The sequence below is a fragment of the Sceloporus occidentalis genome, unplaced genomic scaffold (assembly GCF_023333645.1).
Source record: "Sceloporus occidentalis isolate IW3139 unplaced genomic scaffold, rSceOcc1.0.p SCAF_6, whole genome shotgun sequence".
Taxonomy (NCBI): domain Eukaryota; kingdom Metazoa; phylum Chordata; class Lepidosauria; order Squamata; family Phrynosomatidae; genus Sceloporus; species Sceloporus occidentalis.
Genome location: NW_028316986.1, coordinates 123,575,269 through 123,583,084, shown reverse-complemented (window position 1 = coordinate 123,583,084; position 7,816 = coordinate 123,575,269). Strand labels below are relative to the sequence as shown.

At 40.5% G+C, this 7,816-nt stretch overlaps 1 long non-coding RNA gene across 1 annotated transcript; it reads left to right on the top strand.

Annotated features, from left to right (window-relative positions):
- The first annotated feature begins 2,447 nt into the window (after positions 1–2,447).
- LOC149311362 (uncharacterized) lies at positions 2,448–7,210 on the top strand. The gene is made up of 3 exons (XR_016281625.1): positions 2,448–2,518; positions 4,596–4,648; positions 6,854–7,210. It is a non-coding gene; the product is annotated as an uncharacterized LOC149311362 (long non-coding RNA).
- The last annotated feature ends 606 nt before the right edge of the window (positions 7,211–7,816 follow it).

Below are 7,816 nucleotides of genomic sequence, written 5' to 3'. Positions count from 1 at the left end.
GCCACCCAGCTGCTACTATAATACTTTGACTCTCTCCTTCTATGATTCTAATGCCATAAAGTCAATAGACTGAAGTACCTGATAATGCCATTTCATCAACAGCAGGGTTGGGCAGAAGACAGGTGACGATCTCTAGGCTATTTACAGTTGACCTGATTCCTAATTCTTTAACAGACTCAAGAAGAAAAAGGTTTTCTTTCCTCTCTACAAGTCCTAGAACAGGGAGGTCAGACAGAAGAAAGGCTGGAATGAGAACAAGGAGTGGATTTGAATTATGAGCTGATTTGTAGTACTAAATTTTTGAGCTGCTCATGTACTCAAAGGTGCAATACAGACCACCCAGAAGGGGCGGTCTGCTGCCGCCGTCATTTGCAGCGCGGAGGAGCCCCAGCATCCAAACCGTGGGGCTCCTCCGCGCTGCAAATAAGAAGCCCCAAATGGCGCTTCTCTTTGCAGCGCAGACATGATGCCGCGAGGTGCCAGTGGCGCACTTGCAGCGTCATATGCGCTGCACGACATGCGGGTGCAGCGCGTCTGCTACGTAAAGATGGCGGCCCTCGTGTGGAACGGGCGCCACCATTTTGTACGGACTCGGTTCGTATTAGGGTTAGGGGCGTCCAGAAGGGACGTCCCTTTCTAACCCTAATATGGACCCAGTCCGTACTTTATACCCATCTGTAACGGGCCGAAGCTACCTTTGTTTCTGCATAAAAGTACATTTCCCAGCCTGCTCCCAAGACACTATTTTACATCTGTTCTGATTGATGAGTGCCAGGATTTTAGTTTTTAAAAAATCCAAAGTGGACTCAACTCTGCCTTTTCCTGGTCTTCATTGTATTCATGTCCATTAATAATTCTATAAGTAGGTCTAGCCATTGTAGCATGGTGAGATATCAGTGGATCTCCATTATTATTATTTTTACAATAAAACCTATTATCCTTAATCTGTAACACTGAGGTTTCTAGGTAACAACTTATACCATCAGCAGAACTTGTATAAATGTTTGCCATATAATACTGCAGTCCTTTTTTAAAATTGTACTAGTAATGGTAACCTGCAGGCCTTTGCTAAGAGCAACTACTTACTTTTTAAAGTAATTTTACAGGTCCCAGGGTTCCCAAAATGGGATGGCACCCAGGTGTTTTTTCTCTGCACCCACCCACACTATTCAACAAATTACTTGTGATTTTTGTGTGTGCCACATCCTATCAGAAAGATTTTGCAGTGGTTGCTATGAGAGACATGCAGTCCTGCTGCTGTTTGACAAGGCAAACTTTATTGCTTTTCACCAAAAATAATAAACTTAGAAGTAGACTATATTGCCACAACAAGAGAGATAAAAATCTATTTTCTTATTCCAGTCACTGAGTTTTTCCTCTATTCCAGTTACAATTCTGTAGTAGCATATCAGATAAAACAAACTTTGAACCATAGATTTCTTGTTGTTTTTGCTACCTTTCTACTAGTTAGGTGAGAGGCTTTCTGTGGAAGTTGGTTTGTGTCTGAGAATATGTTTCATTTATTCAAGCCACTTAAAATTCCTGGGGCTTATATTATTTAAGGGTCAAGTTTTTAAAATGCACATGGCTGTCAAATTCTCATACAGTGCAGTGCATATGTTCAGCACTTCAGGGTCCTGAGTCAGAAAGCATTATTCAATTATCTGTGAAAAGAAAAGTGGGTGGAAGGGATAAGCTCAGTAAAGATGGAAGGACCAAAGCACTGAAATCAAGGGTATCCAAACAGTATGGCTTAAATCAAGTTGTGAGCCTCAATTAAAGTAGACCCACTGAATCAACAGAACTTCTATAAGTGTTAAGTTACCAAGTTCCCATTGCTACAGTGAGTCTACTCTAGTGAAGACTAGCAATTGGATTTAGGCCAAAAAAATCAATAAAAAGTTTGGAATCATACAGAGAAGAGCATAAATTAAGGAATGCGAGCAAGGAGAAAACAGTCAATTGCTCACAGAAATAAACTGCAGACACAGAGGCTGAAATCAGGAAATAACAAAGGCAATGCATCCATATCCATATCACATGCTCATTGCCTTTCATGGATTCCTGATCTGAAGTTTCCAGTTGCTCCTCATCCACTGGCAATCTGAATTTCAAAAGCAGTTTGGTGATATAATGCAAGAGATGATGATGGGAAAACTTGACAGAAAGAAAAGGCACCTTCTGCCTCAATGAAGTGTAGCTAAGAGTGTGTGCTCCTGATTATCAAGTGACACCTCAGTAGCAATTTTGCCATTAACATCAGAAGGAGGTAGCAGACACCAGCTTAAGTAATTGAATAGGTGCACAAAATTAATCCTGTTTGGGTTTAATAAACAATATTCTAGATATAAACAGTTCTAGATGTAAATAGATATTGCACAGGAAATCCTCACAAAACAGTAGTGGGAAAGGATGCCATTAATGGATTTTTTTTTGTGTGTGTTAATAGAAAGAAATTCTTTCAAAACAGTCTCCCACAGGAGAACAACAGAAGAGGAATGCTGTCATCATAAACCAAGTAAAGATGCCATTATTCTGGTGTAATTGTGATTTATTTGCTCATGTGATAAAGCCCTTTGCACGAATGAATTCAAGTAACCATGCAGCCATAGAAACTCAGTGAGTGACCTTGAGCAAGTCATACTCTCTCCACTTTAGAGGAAAGCAATGGCAAACTTTTCTGAATAAATCTTGCCAAGGAAACACCACGATAATCACTGTAATTTAGAGTTGACTTGAAGGCATACATCAACAGCAAAGGTAGCAGCAAGACTCTTAAATTTCATCTAAATCTTCCTACTACAGCATGGCATGATATTACAAAATTAAGCTGTTGGGCAAAGTATATTTAATTGAATATCCATGTTCAATAGAATTTCACTTTTATGTGTATTTAGGATTGACAAGACAATCTTGCTGATTGCAATGGCATTAGCAACTTGATCCAGCTAAAATTTCCCCCAGTGGATGTCAATTTCCATGTCACTTTAGTTACCTGATGTTGTAATGCAACGCCCCTCCCCCGTACCGCCACCAAATTATCTCCAGATGTGCTTAAGACTGAAACATCATGGGGCAATGTTAGGGTTGCCATTTGTCTTAGAAAAGCTGGAAAATCCAAGATTGAAAGAACTAAAAAATGTCCCAGTTGGCTGGGCCAGTTGAAGCAGTAAATCCCAGATTTCTCCTTTGTTGCAGGCTGATGGGTAGGTTAAAATGTGGCAGTAGCAATGAAGCAAGGAATCATGCAAGAAGACAGACACTGGCAGGAGCCTTATCCTGCCTCCAGGCTCCGGTTCCTACTGCACAGGCATAGCATTGCCACCTTATTCTTCCATTCCCTCCCGTTTTCCCTCTGACAGGCACAGAAGGCAGAAAAGGAAAGGAATCGAGCAGAGTTGGCCTTGTGTTGTGTGTGGTTACTGTGTTGGTGGCGTGAGCTTAGGGCTAGGCAGCAAGGTAGTACTTCACTTCCAAACAATCTTGAGAAAGTAAAGGGACTACCTTTACTCCCTGCGGCTGTTTGAAAGGCTCCCTCTCTTCATACTAGCTGAGGGTAAAAGAAGAGAAAAAGAACTCTTATCTTGATAATATATTCAGAGGTGGCTGTGTTGGCCATGTGGCAAAATTCAATAGCATCCCAAATCCACAAAACATTGATACCTTTATACGGGCAACCGAAGTGCACAGAATACATACTGAGGTTGAATCATAATGGTAGAAAAAGTACAATGATTAATGTGTTGAATTTGCCTAATCAGAATGGAACTTAATAATACACCAAATTATAATAATTTGCATAATATGCGAATTAGATGCCCAGATATGAGGGGCTGGAATATGGCAGCCCTAGGCAATGTGTATCTCACACCTGCACAGGGAACACTATAATTAAATGCTACTGCTCTAAAAAAAGTTTTCTTTTACATGGAAAATTAGCTGGTCGGATGGAAGAGTATGTTCCTGCCTTCTCCTCTGCACCCTTGACACTCAAGTGTAAGATCGTGTTTCAACATGGAAAAATTAAATACACTATATTCTGCCACTTACAGACTGAAGCTGATGTAGGTCAGCCACAGGGGCTACACAACATGATTTTCCAATTCTTCAGCCTCATAGTCTTAGCAGGGGGAAGGGCTTTGCTCATTCAGCAGCATTCAGACCACTGGTAAACATAACCATAATCATACTTTTATGAAGAGGCCGGGATGGCTTGTCCTAAATTTCTGCCTAAGAACAAACCATAGTCTATTTTTTTTTTTAAACTGACAGTGGGAAATGGTGTAACAATTATACAGTACTCTGAGGGCACAATAGAGACTTTCATGGCTTTCCTTTTCAAGGCTCCTACAGGATGATGAATTGCCAACAGGAGAACATATGGAAATGTAAACCAGAGAGCTAATAAATCACGTAAAAGCACTGAGCAATCAGATATTATACAAAAATCTCTAACCAGCTAGCTGGGCCTAAGGCTTAGTCATAGCACATAATGTATTACAAGCAGTGCATGAAAATGATAAGAACTAGATTAAAAACCACAGGACTTTGGTTGCATTTTTTTTAAAAAAACCTAACAAGATGTTTTTCTTCAGTTCCTACCAAGGTCAGTGAAAGATGACTCCAGAAATTGGCCTGTCCCAATGAGGTACTTAATTTTTCTCTTTTAACCCTTTTGCATTAGTATTAAAAGATTTATATGGTGCGAGTTGTGGGGTATTTTCTGAGCCAGTGTATAAATCTTTCACAATGGGATGTTTGTGTTTGCAGAATCAGGCATGTTCTATCCAAATAATGAGGTCCAGAAAATGTTGTGGTACAATAAAATTAAAATAAAATCAGATTAAATTAAATTAAATCAAACCACTTCTTTCATTGTGGAGTATTTCCTACTGTCCACTAGACCATTTCATCATGGCTCATTAAAAAAATAGCATGAGATTGTTATTGTTATTGTGATTATTCCTCCAATCCATTGGCAGGGCCAAAGGTGGTAGAATTTGTTAGAACTTTGTTTGTTTGTTTTATTTGTTTTTTTACTTATTAAAAATTTGCTGAAATTTGGGGACATTGCTTAGTAAAACTGTGCAAATAACAATGCTACAGAGCGCCTACACTTTGTTGTAAAAGAAAGTGAGAGAGCTATTGTGACCAGTAACAATTCTGCCATGTTTATTTTCCTGTCTGAGGATGTAAGGATGCTATACCTGAAGCCAGTGCAATCTGTTTGCCCCACTAGATGAGAAGGTCCAACAGTCTGAGCCCCTCTTTTCCAATTTAAAGTTGGCAGGGAAGATTAAAAGATATTGGACAGAGCAGAAGAGAGGGTGCTGGAAGAGGGATGCCTCTAAGGAGGAGGTAGATTACTATATGGAGGAGGAAAACTGTGTGGGAAATGTCATGCAGAACAGTGTAATCACTACGGGCAGCGGGCTCTGCTAAACATCTCCAAGCCAGGCTGAAGATTTGGGTATCTAAAAGAAATAATATACAGATCCAGAGTCTAGAGGCTAGTGGTGAAAAAGTTTCCACCTTGATTACAAAATATATGAATGGCACCTACTGTTAAATGTGGATTGAGCCTTCATGTATATGTAGCCTTATACCTCCTTAAAATGCACCTGTTGCAATCATGCCCCAAGCTATTTATTTTAACAAAGAATGCTGCTATGGGCTTGGGATCACAATTCATATATACTATTTGTGCATTTTATACTCTGATATTTAGATCCAGGTATAAAGCCTGGTGAGTCAGTATGGTATAGTGGTTTGAGAGTTGGACTACAAATCTGGAGACCAGGGTTCCATTCCCCATGTTGCCATGAAAATGCACTTGGTGAGCCAGCCCTTGAAAACCGCATGATAAATTCACCCTGGGGTCACCATAAGTCAGAAATGACTTGAAGGCACACAGCAACAATAAATAAAGACTTGTAGGATCCAGTTTCAGAGGAGTTTCTAAGTTCAGAGCCATTTGCTTTTATGGTTGTTTGGGAGAGTCTGCTCTAGATTTGCACTGAGAACAGGAAACGTTATTCTATTTTTTCAGTTTAAATTTGCATTAATCTATTTACATGTGGAACATTACGAATACAGTCTGAAGTTTCCCTAATCCAGAATTCTGAAAGCTGAAATGCTCCAAAATCCAAACATTTTTTCATGGGTGGGTTTGCTTACTGATAGTTCAGTGTACACAAACTTTGGCGCGTTACAGACTGCCCAAAACGGGTGGTCTGCCGCCACCGCCATTTGTAGCGTGGAGGAGCCCCAGCGTCCAAACCGCACGGGTCCTCCGTGCTGCAAATAAGAAGCACCAAAATGGCACTTCTCTTTGTGGCGTGCTTATGACGTCGCGAGGCGCCAAAGGCGCACTCGCGGTGTCATATGTGATGTGCGATGTGCGGACGCAACGCGTCTGCTACGTCAAGATGGTGGTGCTCGTGTGGAACGGCCACCGCCATTTTGTGCGCGCTCTGCACGTATTATCAGGAAGTGATACCCCTTTCTAACCCTAGTACACGCAGAGCACGTACTTTACGCCCGTGCGGGACGGGCCTTTGTTTCATGCACACAATTACTAAAAATATTGTGTGTAAAATTACCTTCAGGCCATATGTATAAGGTGCATATGAAACCTAACTGAATTTCATGTTTAGACTGCGTCCCATGTCCAAGATATTTCCATATGTATAATGCAAATATTCCAAGATCAGGGGGGTGGGGGTGGGAATCCCAAATACCCCTGGTCCCAAGCATTTTGGACAAGTGAGACTCAGCCTGTATCTATGTTTGAACCATTTATGACTGAGTAAGATTAAAACTTGGACATGAATATAAACTTTAATTTATACAGGCTGCAGCCAGAGAAGAGTTGGAAGAGAATAAAAATACAGGAGTTAACCTGGATTGGTTGCCAAATGTAGATAAAGATGCTGAATATGGGAAGAGGAAATGCAGTCCAACCATCAGGCAGAATGACACCCATTTTCAGGAAGAGGTTGTGGAGAGTTTGGTGGAAGAAGAAGATGAAGTCAATCTTGCTAGAAATTAAACATGAAAATGAAATCCAGACAGATTTCAGACAGCAGACGATTTCAGACAGCTGAAATATTTTTACAATGTCAAAAAATTAAGGTACTAGTCATATATATTGCTAATAGCTAAAAACATTTTTACAGTTCATACCTATTCCTGATTGGAAGAGCTGTTCAACCATGGAGCAGCCTATCTTAGATTAATGGATTCACCCGCATTGGAGATTTTTAAGTAGAGGTTCAGATTTAGATTCTTGCATTGGGTTGGAATCATTTTCCAGCACTATAGTTTTATGAATCTGTGGTTGATACGATTCTGTGACTGAAGCCCCTTTGAGCAATGCTATCTCCCTCCCCCATGTGTGTTCCCCTTCTTCACCACAGCAGTTTCTGTGGGCACCAGTCACCCTTGATTACAAAAAAGAGAAATGTTCATTACAGGGGGCACTCTGCTAGAATGTTATCTGCTATTATCCAAATCCCGCCCCTTGTGATGTTTGGGGAGCCAGTATTTTGTCGGTTTGCAAGCTGCCTTCAGAAAAAAAATATACAGAAAAGCAGTCCCAAAATAACACATGTGCAATGTTGCAAATAGTCAAATGGGAGTATGAGAATGAATGTCGTTTAAGAAAGTTGTAGGCATTTTGTAGCTTGAGTGCTTCCTCACATCAGTGTTGTAAAGATGCCCCTTGGTGGCCATTTTCTGACCTATTTCTCTATTTTTCAGGTAGGGAAATGTAATGGAAAAGCAGCTGTCTCCCTAAAAAAGGTCTCATTTGAAG